Raw genomic sequence first — 18,709 nt, 5'->3', positions numbered from 1 at the left:
CAGTGATTATTATGCATTGATTTTGTGTTCTGCAACTTTGCTGAATTCATATACTAGTTCTAACGGTTTCTCAGTGGAGTCTCTAGGGTTTCTACATGGAAGATCCTGCCATGTGCAGATGTAATTGTATTTTTTGGTTTCCAGTTTGGATGTATTTTATTTTTCTCTTGCCTAATTGCCCTGGCTTGGACTTCCAGTACCACGTTGAATAAAAGCGGTGAGAGTAGGCGTCCTCGGTAAGTGGCTGTGCTCTAACAGTCGTCCTCACTAAAGGGCCCCCTTGCTGCCCGGTGTCCATGCAGCCGTCCCGAGGACTCTGCCTGCACGCTGGCCGGGGAGAGCCGGTCGGTGCCTCGGTGAGGAGATCCGGACACGTGCACACACGCTCCCCCTCAGTTTTTCAACGTTAAGCGTCACGATAGCTGTGGACTATTCCTTCATAGCCTTTATCATATTGAGGTAATTTTCTCCTATTTCTATCTCATTGACGGTTTTTATCGGGAAAGGATGTTGAATTTTGTGAAGTGTGATTTTGTCTTTCTTTCCATTAATGTAGTATGTCACAGTAATTGATTTTTGTATGTTGAAACATCTTTGCATCCCCAGGGATAAATCCAACTTGATCATACAGTGTGATCCTTTGATGTGCGGTTGAGTTGAGTTTGCTGGGAAATACTGCACATTACAGTCTTCTGTGAAGATTCAACCTGCAGATAAGACATGAAGGCTCCGTATATTCCTGCCACAAAGAAACCTGTGGAACAGGGGATAATGTTTTGCTACTAATAGAAGTAATACGGCCAGCCTGGCCAACATGGTGAAACCCCGTGGTATGCAGGAGCCCCCTTATCCAGGAGGATACATTCCAAGACCCCCAAATTCCCTATATTGTTTTTTTCTGTACATACATACCTATGATAAAGTTTAATGAATAAATTAGACATGGTAAGAGATTAACAGTAACTAATAACAAAATAGAACTACTCTAACAAGACGGGCGCAGTGGCTCACGCCTATAATCCTAGCACTTTGGGAGGCCAAGGCAGGCGGATCACCTGAGGTCCGGAGTTCGAGCCAACGTAGCCAACATGGTGAAACCCTGTCTTGACTAAAAATTCAAAAATTAGCCAGGCATAGTGGCACGTGCCTGTAGTCCCAGCTACATGGGAGGCTGAGGCAAGAGAATCGCTTGAACCCAGGAGGTGGAGGTTACAGTGAGCCGAGATCACACCACTGCACTCCAGCCTGAGCAACACAGCAAGATTCCATGTAAAAAAAGGAGAACTCTAACAATATACTGTAATGAAAGTAAAGTGAATGTGGTTCTCTGCCTCTCGAATTATCTTCTTGTAGCGTGCTCCGCCCTCTTCTTGTGATGGCAAAATGCCTGTAAGGTGAGATGAAGCTCGGAGAATGGTGTGGGCTTCTTCTGACCTTCTGGACATCCGTGAGGAGACTCACCTGCTCCAGGCAATCCTGGGTCATCAAGCCATGATGATTGGCTGTCAAGGAGCAGATGAGATCAGTGACTGGGTAAAGAGATGATTCACATCCCAACCCAAGACAGTCTGAGATTTCATCACGCTACTCAGAATGACATGCAACTTAAAACGTGTAAGTTGTTTATTTCTGGAATTTTCCATTTAGTATTTTCAGACTGCAGGTAACTTAAACTGCAGAAGGCAAACCACAGATAAGGGGGACATACTTGGGGCTACGTCTTCCCTTTTGCCACAGGCCTGTCATGGAACTGTGAGATCCTCTCTTCGCCTAGAAGTTTGATATTTTGTTCATCCTGGATTTTTTGGCACTAATACTGATTTTTTTAAATATTGCATTGTTTATCTTGATTATTGAGTTTTGGGGACTCCTTAAATTTGTGCCTGAGGCAAGTCCATCACTCACCCCACCACAGTCCCAGCCCTGGCCAGTTCATTGGTTCCCCATGGTTCTTAACCACGCAAATGAGGCTCTGCTGCAGGGCCTGGCCTGCATGTCAGCCCCACCCCGATGCCGCTGCTGTCACACCGGCCTCCACTCCCCTCTGCGGTGGCCCTCCCAGTCCCCTGCCTCTGCACACGTCCCTTTCTCCTCCCAGCAGGCTCTCTCCCCGAAGCTCCTCCCACTCTCTCCCCGAACACATCCATCTCCCTGCTGAGTGATACTACAGAATAGTGTTCTAAGTCGTTCTCTCTGTTTCTAATTGTATATTTATTTTATCGGATTACTCACTGAATGCCCGCGAGCCCATGAGGGTACAGCTGCCCAGCGTGAGGCAGGGATTCCACCACTAGCTACAGACTAGCGGATGAATGGGAGAAACTGCATACCTAGGTTCTAGCACAGGAGATAAATCAGCCTCACCGTGTTTCCCAAAGCATCCTCCCCTCAGCACTAGTTGGGTGGAATAACAATAGATGTAGTGTGGAATGTGATCCTGTGCACAAACCTTCGGTATACCAATATACATCGTGCATTTCTAAATCGAAATCTGGTAGCTCTATTTCCCAAATTATTTGACCACAATACCATTTATTTTCATGGAATAGCCTGTGGCACTAGTTTCATAACTGAGTCTCATGGAAACAGACAAATCGATGAGCAGAAAGCGTATGTAGCCTGGGAGAAGCCAGAGCTGTCCTCAGGATTCACAGCCCAGGAATGGTGCGGTCAGGCATTAGTGCTAGAGGAGGAAACGCAACCCTCACCCTTTGGGTTTCATTTTACCTTTGTGGGGTTACACACCAACTACTTCCTGTCTTTAGAGACTCAAAACGCCAAAATATGTGAGGCACTAAAATGGGGCTCAGGAGACTGTGATTCTCCTTTTTAGCTCCACGACCTTGTGTAAGTCACATGGCCACGGCCACCAATAAAACAGAGCACCGCCACCTACCCTGCCTATCTGGCTATACAGGGAGGGGTCCAGAGATATAACGAATATAGTAACAACGACGGCTGGCATTAACCATTTCCTTATTCTGTGCTGGTCGACACTTCTAGGAACTTTCCAACTGTTATCTCATCCCATCCCTTGAAATAGACGCTATTTTTACCCTTGTTCAAATGACCTAATGGAGCTTCGGGAGTTCAGTAACCTTCCCAACACCACACAGCCAGGAAGCGGCCGAGTCAGGACTCAGGCTCAGAAAATCCGATTCTGGAGTCTGTGTTCTTCACTTCCACGCTCAGTATGAGAATTCCTGGCAATCCCCAAAGCGTGCAGCAAGGATATTATCCATCGCCACTGCTCAACTTTGTTTTCCCACATGGCCTTAGCACACCAGGAAGATGGCATTGTGTGAAGCCAACATTGGGTGCCTGGCGCCAGCCTGTCTTGCACCAATAGCTTGCGCCCGTGTGCAAGGCACTCAAAATTAACCACTGCCACTCACGGAGCGCTGGCCACAGTCAGGCCCTGTACTGTGTCTGCACTGATTCATTAAGCAACGTTGTCAACAGTTTACTTCCTAATCTGCCTTCCCCAGAGGCATGAACAACGAGAGGAAAGGGACAGTGACTTTCCTCCTTTGTTCCCAGCCCACACTTCGGGAAATTGCACAGAGCAACCCCAGAGAAGGTTTCCACAAGGACGGTGTCTCCACAACATCAGAACCTGGGCGGACTGGCCACGCCACCACCTCCTGCTTGCAGATGCTCACCGTGAAATCTCTGATTTCCACACTTAAACTACTTTGAAGTTGAAAGGGGCAACCATGGGGGAAAAAACTTTTGTTTGAGACAGGGTCTCATTCTGTCACCTAGGCTGGAATGCAGTGGTGCAATCACAGCTCACTGCAACCTCCGCCTCCTGGACTTAGGTGATCTTCCAACCTCAGCCCCCTGAGTAGCTGGGATGGATTACAGGTGTGCGCCACTACCCCCAGCTAATTCTTATTTTTCTGTCTTCTTTGTGGAGATAGGGTTTCACCATGTTGCCCAGGCTATGAAAAACTTTTAATTAAAACATTTCACTTTACTCTTTTATGAGGATATAAACAAAAGATTTTAAGTGCAGCAGACGAAATGGGAAAAGGTCAGGAGAGATGGTCTGTTCCTGAGTCTGCCATTGAGAGCTGTGCTGTTGGGCAAATCTCCTAAGCTCATCTAGGCTTTGCTGTGCTCAGCTTTCAAATAAAAGAATTGTGTAGATGGTGGTGCATGCACTTACTTCGGCCACCGGCAACTGTTAGGCCTTGCTCAGCATACGATCCCATTACTTCCTCGCCATAGCCACGTTTTGCATACAGCAGAACGGAGACTCCAGAGACTTGGAGGCTAAATGTTCTTACCCTCTGGTAGTGGTAAGGAAGCGCCCAGGAAGGTGGCCTCGGGGCTGCTCTTTTCCAAACATCCCTAAACTTCCATTTCAAAATTGCTGCATTACCCATATCCACAAGGAGTATGAAGCTGCTCCCAAGGCGGGGTCTGGGGTCGGTACACACCACCTGAACTGCCCCGCCTCCGTGTCAGGCGGCCTCCATCACTTCTGCCCCTGTACTCCACAATTCTGTCTAAAAGCAACGTGCAGCTCTGACATTCTAGGGTTCCTATGGCCCGTGAGTAATCCTTTCTGATCCTCCTCCATGCCCCTTCCCTGTCTATCTCCAAACCCTGGGATGTGGCTAACGAGATGCAATACTGGGGTGTGGCAATCTCTAGTTCCCAGAAATAGCACCTCTAAAACCAGCCTGAGCCAAGCTTGCCCAGGCGCCACCCAACAGAAGGAAAGCCTCCCCCACCGGCACAAAAGGCATCCTAAGCGCAGGGCGGGTGGCGGAGAGGAGTCTACGGAACAGTTCTCTTAGATCCGGATTACAATCAGCAATTGAAAGTGAAGGTACTGAGCCAGGCAGCAAGGACAAGTGTCTGAAACACTCCGAGTCTGCACACCGGCTCCCCATGCCGACCCTGGTGCAAGGAAACAGAGTCATAGCCAGGGAAATGAGCGTCTTGGCAGCCCCCACCACTGGTTTCTCAGAATCGCTCCGTCTTTTTCCAAATGAACCTCAGGAGAGCCACAATTTTAAAACTTACTTCATCAGGAAGAGTCGAAATTACTTTGGCAGTTCTCTGGAAGGGGAAAAAAGACAACTAATCCTTTTCCTGCTCCCTCCCCATGACAAAAAGAAAAGTTACAACATAAGGCACATTGGAGCCAGTTCCCAGTCACAGAAATACATCTGAAGATCTGCAATGTTGCACAATGTGCAAATTTGGAGAAGTAATTTTGAGGCTAAGCAAATGTCTGGAGACTTTATTAAAATGTCCCTTTGTCTTCGCTGGCCAAACTGGCACCTCAGGATCACAGAAGGGGCCTTTGCTTCCTCTGTGACATCAAGAAGCTCTGGAGGCAAAGGGCAGCCTTCAGAGAACCCTGGGAGCAGAGCTGTTCCTGCTTCAGGGAGGACGCACCGCTGCCACCTGCAGGGTCAGAGGGCTTCAGGCTGTGCCCTTACTAGCCTTGTTTAAACACACACACCAGGCATAACTGACTTACAAGCTACTGCTCTGACAGGTCTCTCCACGGTTTACCCAGAGCACAGACCTCGAAGCCGCACGAGAGCATTACACATTGGCAGCTCTGATGCCACAGCGTGTGCTGGCGCTTCACGCTGCAAAGGGCAGATCAAATGAGAAACCTTTGCCAAGGACATCAGTTAAAGTGTTGGGAGGGGCTTTCCACGAAAATAATTCACAAAGATGATGAAGGACCCAAAACATAGTATCACGAAGGATTTGAAGAAGCCAAGCGTGAATGTGCTCGCTGAGTCCCGGAATTTCTGATTCCTGGGAAGTAGGGCTCCATGAACATTAAGGGGTCATTTTAGCACAAGTGAAAGGAGCAGTGGGTGAGAACGCAGAGCCGGAGGTCCCGGCCTTATGCCACTGACTGCCCCTCCCTGCTACCCCATCAGAGCGCGTTCAGGGCCCTATTAATGAAGCCGCACGGTACCCGCCCTCCAGGAGCTCGGGAGGAAGCATCTGCGCCAATCCTACAAACATCTGGGGAGACTTCTAATCACGGGGAGCAGCGCCAATAGTGGTGGGGGCTGCTAAGACGCACAGGGCTCCCTGACCACACACAGGACCCATCAGCCAGGTGGAAGGAAGCACCGGAAAGTTCGAGAAAGGCTTCAGGGAGGTGTAGCACGAGTGGAATTTTAAAGGGAGATTAGAAAATGGGGCTGGGGGTTGTGGCTCATGCCTGTAATCCTAGCACTTTGGAAGGCTGAGGCCGGTGGATAACCTGAGGTCAGGAGTTTGAGAGCAGCCTGGCCAACATGGGGAAACCCTATCTCTACTAAAAATACAAAAAAATTAGCTGGGCATGGTGGCGGGTGCCTGTAATCCCAGCTACTCAGGAGGCTGAGCCAAGAGAATCGCTTGAGCCTAAGAAGAGGCTGTAGTGAGCTGAGATCGCACCATTGCACTCCAGCCTGGGTGACGGAGCGAGAGACTCCATCTCAAAAAACAAAGGAAGAAAGAAAACAGCCCAGTGGAGGGGCCAGGGAGGCGGAAACGTCACTGGTGGAATATTTCTCCTGAGGCGGAGGAAACAGCACCCCGACACCTCCACAGCCCACCCCAGCCCTGTGGCCTTGGTGAGACCGTGCTCATTTTCTGCCCACACTGCCACACGCCTTCCCCTCCTTACCCTCCTCCTGCCCTCCCTTCCCCTCTCTCCATCCACCCGCCCTCCCCTCCCCTCCCCACCCCGCAGCCTCCCTCCCACGGGCCCTCGCCTCCCGAGCCTCTCCACAGTTTTACAGAACACTCCCTGCCCCCACGACCTCACTCCACTCCACACACAGTGCTGCTGCTTCCTTGACTGAACCCCAACAAATTATGGCCAATCCCTCACCTCCCACTTTCTCCTCATTGCACTCCAGTAAGAATTCTGTCTCTATCTCTCCATGAAAAAGCTTTTTCAGGCCACCCATGTCCTCAAAATCCCCAACACAGCGGCCTATCCTTTGCTTTGTGAGCACCTGCTCTCTCAGCAGCATTTGAAACCACCAATGACTGCGCCCTTCCTGGGAGACTGTTTTCCTCACTCGCCTGACTGCTGAGCTCGTGCGTATTTGCTGGCCCCCTTCCTCTTCCTAGCCTTCAGATTCTTGTGTCCCAGGGCTTGGCTGTTTTTTGTTTTTTTTTTGGACAGGGACTGGCTCTGCCACCCAGGCTGGAGTGCAGTGGTAAGTGCGGTGCTGAGCGCGGTGGTGAGCGGGGTGCTGAGCGCGGTGGTGAGCGGGGTGCTGAGCGGGGTGGTGAGCGGGGTGCTGAGCGGGGTGCTGAGCGGGGTGCTGAGCGCGGTGCTGAGCGGGGTGCTGAGCGCGGTGCTGAGCGGGGTGCTGAGCGCGGTGCTGAGCACGGTGCTGAGCGGGGTGCTGAGCGGGGTGCTGAGCGTGGTGGTGAGCGGGGTGCTGAGCGCGGTGCTGAGCGGGGTGCTGAGCGGGGTGGTGAGCGGGGTGCTGAGCGCGGTGGTGAGCGCGGTGGTGAGCGGGGTGCTGAGCGCGGTTCTGAGCGGGGTGCTGAGTGGGGTGGTGAGCAGGGTGCTGAGCGCGGTGGTGAGCGGGGTGCTGAGCGCGGTGCTGAGCGGGGTGCTGAGCGGGGTGCTGAGCGCGGTGCTGAGCGGGGTGCTGAGCGGGGTGCTGAGCGCGGTGCTGAGCGGGGTGCTGAGCGCGGTGGTGAGCGGGGTGCTGAGCGGGGTGCTGAGCGCGGTGCTGAGCGGGGTGCTGAGTGCGGTGCTGAGCGGGGTGCTGAGCGCGGTGCTGAGCGGGGTGCTGAGCGGGGTGCTGAGTGCGGTGCTGAGCGGGGTGCTGAGCGGGGTGCTGAATGAAGTGGTAAGTGCAGTGCTGAGTGCGGTGCTGAGCGTGGTGCTGAGTGTGGTGCTGAGTGCAGCGCTGAATGAAGTGGTAAGTGCGGTGCTGAGCGTGGTGCTGAGCGCGGTGCTGAGTGCGGTGCTGAGCGGGGTGCTGAGCGCGGTGCTGAGTGCGGTGCTGAGCGGGGTGCTGAGCATGGTGCTGAGCGGGGTGCTGAGCGGGGTGCTGAGTGTGGTGCTGAGCGGGGTGCTGAGCATGGTGCTGAGCGGGGTGCTGAGCGGGGTGCTGAGTGCGGTGCTGAGCGGGGTGCTGAGCGCGGTGCTGAGCGGGGTGCTGAGCGTGGTGCTGAGCGGGGTGCTGAGCGGGGTGCTGAGTGCGGTGCTGAGCGTGGTGCTGAGCGCGGTGCTGAGTGCGGTGCTGAGCGTGGTGCTGTGTGGTGCTGAGTTCAGTGCTGAATGAAGTGGTAAGTGCGGTGCTGAGCGTGGTGCTGAGCGCGGTGCTGAGTGCGGTGCTGAGCGTGGTGCTGTGTGGTGCTGAGTTCAGCGCTGAATGAAGTGGTAAGTGCGGTGCTGAGCGTGGTGCTGAGCGCGGTGCTGAGTGCGGTGCTGAGCGTGGTGCTGTGTGGTGCTGAGTTCAGCGCTGAATGAAGTGGTAAGTGCGGTGCTGAGTGTGGTGCTGAGCGCGGTGCTGAGCGCAGTGGTGAGTGCAGTGGCACGATCACAGCCTGCTGCAGCCTCAACCTCCCAGGCTCAAGGGATCCTCCCTCCTCAGGCTCCTGTGTAGCTGGGGCCACAAGCACACACAGCACTGCGCCCGGCTAATTTTTGTTTCTGTTTTTTGTTTGTTTGTTTGTTTGTTAGAAACAGAGTGTATTGGGCTGCTCTTGCATTGCTATAAAGAAATACCTGAGCGTGAGCCACTGCGCCTGGCCTGCACACTTATTTTCTGCCTCCCCTGCTAGAATGTATGCCTCATGTGGCGAGAGAAACTGCAAAGAAACTGAGAAAAAGTAGCTCAGATGAAGAAAACACCAGAATTACATGATTTTATGGAAGTTAAGAGAATATTGCAAAGAGGAGCAGTCAAGTGATATGAGAACTAAAATATGCCCATTTGACTTGGTCGCTAGGAAGTTTTTGGTAATCTGAGCAAAACCATTTTGGGGACAGTGGGAGGAAAACCCAGACTGTTGTTGGTGGTGGAGTGAAGAGATGAGTGAGCGGGATTGACTCAGGTAAACCGCGTCCTTCCTGGGCGTTCAGCTGCAGCCAGCATTCCCCAGCCTTCCAGCTCTGAGGCTTCTTTCCCAAACACCAGGAAGGGAAACAACATTTGCTCTGAAGTCACCGGCACCAGTGAGAAAGGAGATCCTTAATCACCTTCAACCTTCTACATTGCATCTCAAAAGGAGAAGTTAGAAGTTAGCCAGAGGAGGGACTGGTTGGCACCACCAGCCGGGTTAAGGATAAGACCCCTACTACTAACCACAATCCCCTCTGTGGATCATGGATGTGGTATGGAGGAATCTTTCTGAAGGCATTATTCTTACTTAAACAGGATCAAACCCCCACCTAAGTCACGTACTGCACACCTACTTCATGGATCAAGACCCTTTCACATGTAATTTCTAGAGTTGTAAGCCTTTAAAAGGGCAGTGACTTTCTTTGTTGGGGAGCTCGGCTGTTAGGCAACTATGCCACTGCTGCTCCCGGCTGAATAAACACGCCTTCCTTCCCAGTTCGGTGTCCGAGAGGTTTATCGTGCGGCTCTTCCTGCTTTACCATGACCATCTTTACTGTGTAAACAACAGTGAAGTCACCTCCTGTTGGAAGGTTGCAACTTCCTTAAAACTGTCACAAAATTAAAATGCAAACAATAGAGAAATGCATGATGTCCAAGTCCTCTTCACTCTCTCCCAAATCCTGTCCCCTCTCTCTGGGTTACTGCTGAGGACACTTGGCTGCATGACCTTCCAGAACTTTTTCTATGCATTTACATAGATTTCATTCAACAAGCACATGCTGAGTGCCTGTAATCTGCTAGATCCTTTGTACATAGAGATTTTATCTTGTTGCTTTTGAGATAAATAAGAATTTCACCAAATATATATTGGAGAATACTGTACGTCTGTATCTATATATCTAACTTGTGTTTTGCAGTGCCCTGTAATATTTCACAAGATCCATATATGTACCAAAAATTGTTTACTATTCCCCTATTAATGAGCACAAAGTTTGCTTCCAATTTTCACTGTGTAATAATGCAAGATATATATTATTCTTTATTCATTTTGTGTCCATAGGCAAGTATTCCTATAAGACATATTCCAAAAATAGAATTACTGGGTCCAAAATGAACATTTTTAACTTTTCCAGATCCTGCCAAATTTTGATGGCCATTGCCAAAATGGCACCAAGCAGTCGCACTTGAATGCACGGAGAGTGTGAGAGGGCACCTTTCCCTGGGCCCCACCTCCTCAGATACAGGCTCAGCCTCCTGAACGTTGTCCAGTCTAACCAGTGAACCATGGCATCTCACAGATGTTTGTATTTACGTTCCCCTCATTTTTAGTGAGGGTGAACATCTTTGCAGTGTTGGTCATTAGGAGTAATTTTTTTTCCCCTTGGGCTTGACTTTGCTGCTACTTTCATCATTTATCTTCTTCTTTCATTGATGGGTGTGAACTCTTCAACTATTCCGGCTATGATCCTTTCTGTGGCACATGTGTGGCAGGTGTTTTCTCTGGCTCTTTGGCTTGTGCTTGAACTTTGCTTTCATTCAGTAATCAGAAGTGGTTTGGTTCAAGGAGGGAAAGGGAAGGAACATTTATTGATCACCAACAATTACACATGTTGTCTCTTACATAGCATCTCTATGACATAGGTATTATTATTTCTAATTTTTTAGAAGTAAAAATCTTAGGCATTAAAAGAGGTTACCTGCTCAAGATCACCCAGTGAGTAACTGAAACCTCACCTGGAATTCACATCTGTTGGTAAAATTCCAAAATCATGTTTTTCTCAAAGCACGTTTTCTAGATTTAGGATCTATTTCTGGGCAGATGTTTGAAGGGAATGATTAAATATAGGTTCTTGTAGATTATACTTTTATACAAAAGTGATAGATCCTTACTAAAAATTTAAAAATTAAAAAAAAGAAGTGGTTTGGGTTTCTGTTTTGCTTTGGTTTCGTTGGTCAACTCTATCATTTCCTCTATGGCTATTGGATTTTGAGTCTTGCCTAGTAAATCCTTTCTGACCCCAAAGTCATGAAAATATCCCCTTACATTTTCTTTTAGCATTTTTTCAAGTTTAGTTTTCCATTTTCAGAATGTATTTCGTCTAGAATTTACTCGTGTTATTTGGTGAAAGGCAGGACTCTAACATTTTCACCCCACTGAGGAGGCAACTTCCCACAGGCATTTACTGGATCGTTCATCCCTTTCCTACTCCTCATTACACACTCTCCCAGGCTCCAACTTCCCTATAGCCAAGGACAGGTGATGTGATGTGGTAGCCTTTGGACCACATCAATTTGGAAATGTAAATATATTTCCAAGTCTTACTGAGAGTCCAGCAATGGTTTCCAGGCTTTGCCAACTTCCTTGCAGCCTCAAAACTCTGTCTTCCCACCTAGGAAAAGCCACTTAGGGAGGCAGTTTCACTGCCTCTGAGGCTGTGCCCGCCACATGGAAAGGGCAGGGTGACTGCTGGCATGCCACCAAGAAAGCCCTCATCAAACAGCTGCACCTCCACCGATTTTCCTCCATGGCAGCTTCTCTGTGAAAAGCCTTTGTTCTTTTTTTTTCTTTTTTTTTTTTGAGGCGGAGTTTCACTCTTCTTGCCCAGGCTGGGGTAGAATGGCACCATCTCGGCTCACCACAACATCCACCTCCCCGGTTCAAGTGACTCTGCTGCCTCAGCCTCCTGAGTGACTGGGATACAGACATGCACCACCACGCCCAGCTAATTTTGTATTTTTAGTAGAGACGGGGTTTCGCCATGTTGGTCAGGCTGCTCTCAAACTCCTGACCTCGTGATCCACCCGCCTCAGCCTCCCAAAGTGCTGGGATTACAGTCATGCACCACCGTGCCCAGCTAAGGCCATTGTTCTTTCACTGACATTTGCAAGTTGTTAGGGCTTAAAGTAAGAAAGGGGCTATTTCAAGAGGAAAAGCTTTTCTTCCCAAGAATAGTCAAGAAAGTTGTAAGAGATTAGTGAAACAATAGATTCTACAGGTGACATGGTTTTCATGACTTTTTCAAAAGGAAAGGAAACACTTTATTACCACAAACTGATTTATTTGAGTGGATCAAAGAAACGTGCTGCAGCTTATTTCTGTTGTGCAATTGTCCTTAATGCATGACCGCCACCTGGCAGAGCTTCCTTCTCACGGTGAACAAGAGCAAATGGGCTTTCAGTTATATTTCTATTTATTTTTGTTGTATGTTTTTAATTCCTCAAATGCACAGGTTCATGTTGTCCAAGGTCTCTGGGTATCTATAAGCAACTTTTAATTATGCCATATATATATATATATATATATATATATATATTTTTTTTTTTTTTTTTTTTTTTTTTTTGAGACAGAGTTGCACTCTTGTTACCCAGGCTGGAGTGCAATGGCGCGATCTCGGCTCACCGCAACCTCCGCCTCCTGGGCTCAAGCAATTTGCCCACCTCAGCCTCCCAAAGTGCTGGGATTACAAGTGTGATCCCCTATGCCCAACCTAATTATATCATCTTTTAAAAAGTTCTACCACAGGCCAGGCATGGTGGCTCGTGCCTATAATACCAGCACTTTGGGAGGCTGAGGTGGGTGAATCACGAGGTCACGAGTTCAAGACCAGCCTGGCCAACGTGGTGAAACCCCGTCTCTACTAAAAATATAAAAATAAGTCATGTGTGGTGGTGCGCAAATGTAGTCCCAGCTACTCGGGAGGCTGAGGCAGGAGAATTGAGAATTGCTTGAACCCAGGAGGCGGAGGCTGCAGTGAGCTGAGATTACGCCATTGCACTCCAGCCTGGGTAATAGAGCAAGACTCTGTCACAAAACAAAACAAAAAAACTTATACTTCTGTTTATTTTTTACTGTATATTTTATTGTATTTTTTTAATTCCTCAAATGCGTGGTTCATGCTGTCCAAAGTCTCTACGTGTGTATAAGCAACTTTTTTTTAAAATTTTTTTTTTTTTGGTGGGTAAAACTTTATTTTTTACTTTTTGTCTTTCACATACCTTTATTATTTTTATTTTTTTTAATAGTATTTTAGGTTTTGGGGTACATGTGAAGAACATGCAAGATTGCTGCACAGGTGCATACGTGGCAGTGTGATTTGCTGCCTTCCTCCCCTTCACCTATGTCTGGCATTTCTCCCCATGCTATCTCTCCCCAACTTCCCACCCCCTGCTGTCCCTCTCCTATTTCCCCCCAACAGACCCCAGTGTGTAGTGCTCCCCTCCCTGTGTCCATGTGTTCTCATTGTTCAACACCCGCCTATGAGTGAGAACATGCAGTGTTTGATTTTCTGTTCTTGTGTCAGTTTGCTGAGAATGATGGTTTCCAGGTTCATCCATGTCCTTACAAAGGACGTAAACTCATCATTTTTGATGGCTGCATGATATTCCATGGTGTATATGTGCCACATTTTCCCTGTCCAGTCTATCATCGATGGGCATTTGGGCTGGTTCCAGGTCTTTGCTATTGTAAACTGTGCTGCAGTGAACATTCGTGTGCATGTGTCCTTATAGTAGAACGATTTATAATCCTTTGGATATATACCCAGTAATGGGATTGATGGGTCAAATGGAATTTCTATTTCTAGGTCCTTGAGGAATCGCCACACTGTTTTCCACAATGGTTGAACTAATTTACACTCCCACCAACAGTGTAAAGGTGTTCCTATTTCTCCACATCCTCTTCAGCATCTGTTTTCTCCAGATTTTTTAATGCTCGCCATTCTAACTGGCGTGAGATGGTATCTCAATGTAGTTTTGATTTGCATTTCTCTAATGAGCAGTGATGATGAGCATTTTTTCATACGTTTGTTGGCCTCATGTACGTCTTCTTTTGTAAAGTATCTGTTCATATCCTTCGCCCACTTTTGAATGGGCTTGTTTTTTTCTTGTAAATCTGTTTTAGTTTTTTGTATATTCTGGATATCAGCCATTTGTCAGATGGGTAAACTGCAAAAATTTTTTCCCATTCTGTTGGTTGCCAATTCACTCTAATGATTGTTTCTTTTGTTGTGCAGAAGCTGTGGAGTTTGATTAGGTCCCATTTGTCTATTTTGGCTTTTGTTACCAATGCTTTTGGTGTTTTGGTCATGAAGTCCTTGCCTACACCTATTTCCTGAATGGTTTTGCCTAGATTTTCTTCTAGGGTTTTGATAGTGTTAGGTCTTATGTTTAAGTCTTTAATCCATCTGGAGTTAATTTTAGTGTAAGGTGTCAGGAAGGGGTTGAGTTTCTGCTTTCTGCACATGGCTAGCCAGTTTTCCCAGCACCATTTATTAAACAGGGAATCCTTTCCCCATTGCTTGTTTTTGTCAGGTTTGTCAAAGATCAGATAGTTGTAGATATGTTGTGTTGCCTCTGAGGCCTCTGTTCTGTTCCATTGGTCTATATGTCTGTTTTGGTACCAGTACCATGCTGTTTTGATTACTGTAGCCTTGTAGTATAGTTTGAAGTCTGGTAGAGTGATGCCTCCAGCTTTGTTCTTTTTGCTTAGAATTGACTTGGCTATGTGGGCTCTCTTTTGGTTCCATATGAAGTTTAAGGTGGTTTTTTCCAGTTCTGTGAAGAAGGTCATTGGTAACTTGATGGGGATAGCGTTGAATCTGTAAATTACTTTGGGCAGTATGGCCATTTTCACGATATTGATTCTTCCTAACCATGAACATAGAATGTTTCTCCATCTGTTTGTGTCCTCTCTTATTTCGTTGAGCAGTGATTTGTAGTTCTCCTTGAAGAGGTCCTTTACGTTCCTTGTTAGTTGTATTCCTAGGTATTTTATTCTCTTTGTAGCAATTGTGAATGGCAGTTTGTTCTTGATTTGGCTCTCTTTAAGTCTGTTATTGGTGTATAGGAATGCTTGTGATTTTTACACATTGATTTTGTATCCTGAGACTTTGCTGAAGTTGCTTATGAGTTTCAGGAGATTTTGGGCTGAGACGATGGGGTCTTCTAGATATACAATCATGTCGTCTGCAAATAGAGACAATTTGACTTCCTCCTTCCCTATTTGAATACCCTTTATTTCTTTTTCTTGCCTGATTGCTCTGGCTAGAACTTCCAGTACTATATTGAATAGGAGTGGTGAGAGAGGGCATCCTTGTCTAGTGCCAGATTTCAAAGGGAATGCTTCCAGTTTTTGCCCATTCAGTATGATATTGGCTGTTGGTTTGTCATAAATAGCTTTATTATTTTGAGATACATTCCATCAATACCTAGTTTATTGAGAGTTTTTAGCATAAAGTGCCGTTGAATTTTGTTGAAGGCCTTCTCTGCATCTATTGAGATGATCATGTGGTTTTTGTCTTTGGTTCTGTTTATGTGGTGAATTACATTTATAGACTTGCGTATGTTGAACCAGCCTTGCATCCCCGGGATGAATCCTACTTGATCATGGTGGATAAGCTTTTTGATGTGCTGTTGCAATCGGCTTGCCAGTATTTTATTGAAGATTTTTGAATCTATGTTCATCATGGATATTGGCCTGTAGTTTTCTTTTCTTGTTGAATCTCTGCCGGGTTTTGGTATCAGGATGATGTTGGTCTCATAAAATGATTTGGGAAGGATTCCCTCTTTTTGGATTATTTGGAATAGTTTCTGAAGGAATGGTACCAGCTCCTCTTTGTATGTCTGGTAGAATTCGGCTGTGAACCCATCTGGACCTGGGCTTTTTTTGGGTGGTAGGCTCTTAATTGCTGCCTCGACCTCAGACCTTGTTATTGGTCTATTCAGGGTTTCGACTTCTTCCTGGTTTAGGGTTGGGAGGAGGCAAGTGTCCAGGAATTTATCCATGTCTTCCAGGTTTCCTAGTTTATGTCCATAGAGTAGTTTGTAATAATCTTTGATGATGGTTTGAATTTCTGTGGAATCTGTGGTGATATCCCCTTTATTGTTTTTTATTGCATCTATTTGGTTATTCTCTCTTTTCTTTTTTATTAATCTGGCTAGTGGTCTGTCTATTTTGTTGATCTTTTCAAAAAACCAGCTCTTGGATTTATTGATTTTTTTGAAGGATTTTTTGTGTCTCTATCTCCTTCAGTTTGCAACTTTTAATTATACCATCTTTTTTTGAGACAGAGCAAGACTCTGTCTCAAAGAAAGAGGAAGTTCTACCATCAATCAAGCAATACACAATAATTTGAACAAATGATTGAAAATGAGCACCAGCATTGCAGACCTTTAAAAGAGCACAGATTGCTAAATAGGTCACATGCATGAATAGCATAAACTCATATTGAGCCAAAAAAATTAGAAATGCTAAGTTCCAGGTTCTAACATATCCACCCACTGTCTGAAGAACACGCCTTTTTGAATTATTTTGTAGTAGCAATGAGTCCCTCATTCTCCATTGTGACCACACGTGACACATTCAGCTGAAATTGGAATTTGACTCTTCCCATGTGCAGGTGACTTGGCGCAACTTTCCATGAATAAAGGAGCTTTCTCTATTCCACTGAGTCAAGTAGCTCAGAGCTTCGTTGACACCAGAGCTCACGGGGAGACTAGTGTCAGTCCTATTTGGAAACTCAGGAAAAGTTACCATCATGCTATGGCATGGCGTGGCAACCCCACATGGCCCTGTCTAGGAGACTGAGGGCCTCGAATACACTCCAGGTGCCAGTTTCACAGCAGAGATTCTCCAGTCTAAAGGAGCAACAGCCACCATGTCCTTCAGGCTGCTGCCAGCCAAAAGAATAGCCATCTACGGTCATACCACCCTGAACGCACCTGCTCTCGGAAGCTAAGCAGGGTCGGGCCTGGTTAGTATCTTGGATGGGAGGCCACCTGGGAAAACTGGGTGCTGTAGGCTTAAAATATAAAATATATATATAATATAAATTTTTAAAAAAAAAGAATAGCCTCCACCCTCCTGAATTTGCCCTACATTTGTTTGCATAGCTTTTCTGGTCACCAGATCAGGCAGGGACACGTGACGAAATGGGAAACTTTCTCAGCTTACTGAAGCAGCGCGGTGCAGGGAATCTTCATTCTTTGAATCTCTCCAACTTCTGCCCACAGCCCTTTCTTGAGCTCCCTCCCAGCTGTTAGGGGCTCCTGCGATAACAGTAGCCACCCCGCCCAGGTAGCCCAGGCTGATCTCATTACTGCCTGTGCCACAGGACGTGAGATAACAAGGGGGTATTTCCTCCTGCTGAGCAGTTGCAGGGGGCGGAGTGGGGCATCTCTGAGGGTAATTTTAGAAATTCTGCTTACCACAGCTATGAACATGGCTACATGCCTCCTTGTAGGTGGCCTGTAGGATGTCATGAAGTTCCCAAATTGGCAGTTTTCTTTCCTATAATTTTGAGATAACAAGCCTTTTTCAGGACTCAGCACATCATAAGAATGATTGCAAATTCAAGTCAAACATTTGTTTGCAAATACATGATCGCTGCAGTGCAGCACATACCCTCAGCAGGCAGAACGTGCTGTGTTGACCCTTATTCCCACGATGCTCTCTAGCACCTGCCCTTCCCACTGAAGGGACCGGTTCTGAAGGTCCCTCCAGGAGCAGCGACCACGTGATGGGCTCATTCTCACTTGTTTCATCCACGCTGCAACAATCCCCAGGGTACCAGTCAGGTCTCAGGGAGTAATTGAGGGGTTTAATGAAGTGGTGAAGTTAAGGGAGATGAAGGTTTGACCTGATGAAGCGACAGCAGAAGGCCATTACCTCTGTGCCCGAGGGGCGAGGGGAGTGGTGCCTACCGGCTCACTGAGATCTCAGGGAGAGGAACACGGCCATCCCTAACCCACCACCTGGCAGGGAAAAGCCAGGGGATAAACACCCTGGGCACTCTCTCCTCCCTCTCCACTGTCCCACCGGGGCCACCCATTGGCTGAGCCTAACGAGAAGCCAGAAGGAAAGGAAGCCTCACAGATGCAGGCAACAGAGACCAGCCTTTCCATCACACGGAGCAGGATGAGCAAGGTGGAAATACAGCGACCTGGATATCAAGAAGGAAGCGGGCATTGGTCATGACCAACAACCCACGATAGCTTTTTCTAGCAGCCACACTCTCCAGCGCCAAGTGCAGCACTGCTCCATGACACCTTCCTCCAGAACAGGAGCCCAGAGCATCTCTATCCAAAGCACGTCCAGTCTTGTGGCCAAGAATAGAGGCCATCCCCATACCAGCTGCAAAAGCATCTGCCTGGAAATGGCTCACGTTCACTCTGTGCACACTTCATCGGCCCGGGGTACATCACCTGGATACTCAGAGTTTTAAAGTGTGGTGATGCATAACTTCCCACTGTGAGAGGTATCATAAGGAGGAAATCCAGAAAATCTGACCAACAGGCATGCAACATTACGTGAAAGGGAAGAATGGACGTCATGTTCAAAGCCAGCACCTGTGCGTCTTGCCACTCCTGCTTCCAGTCTCTCCTGACTCTTCTTCCATCTTGTCCACATGATTAGACTGGGCTCACCTAAGAAATAAAAACGCATGCAAATCAGAAAGGAAGAAATGAAACGGTCCTCGTTTGTAGATGTCATGATGGCCAACAGAAAATCCAAAGGAACTTTTTTTATTATTTTTTTTTAGACAGAGTCTTGCTCTGGAGTAGAGTGGTGAGACCTCGGCTCACCGCAGCCTCCACCAGCTTCAAGCAATTCTCCTGCCTCAGCCTCCCGAGTAGCTGGGACT

General features: G+C 47.5%; 1 pseudogene; it reads left to right on the top strand.

The window, feature by feature from the left end:
* The first annotated feature begins 16,759 nt into the window (after positions 1–16,759).
* LOC135278106 (5S ribosomal RNA) lies at positions 16,760–16,869 on the top strand (annotated as a pseudogene).
* The last annotated feature ends 1,840 nt before the right edge of the window (positions 16,870–18,709 follow it).

The sequence above is a fragment of the Aotus nancymaae genome, unplaced genomic scaffold (genome assembly GCF_030222135.1).
Source record: "Aotus nancymaae isolate 86718 unplaced genomic scaffold, 86718_ANA_hifiasm-v0.15.2.pri h1tg000036l, whole genome shotgun sequence".
NCBI classification, from domain to species: Eukaryota; Metazoa; Chordata; class Mammalia; order Primates; family Aotidae; genus Aotus; species Aotus nancymaae.
This window is presented reverse-complemented; position numbering and strand designations above follow the sequence as displayed.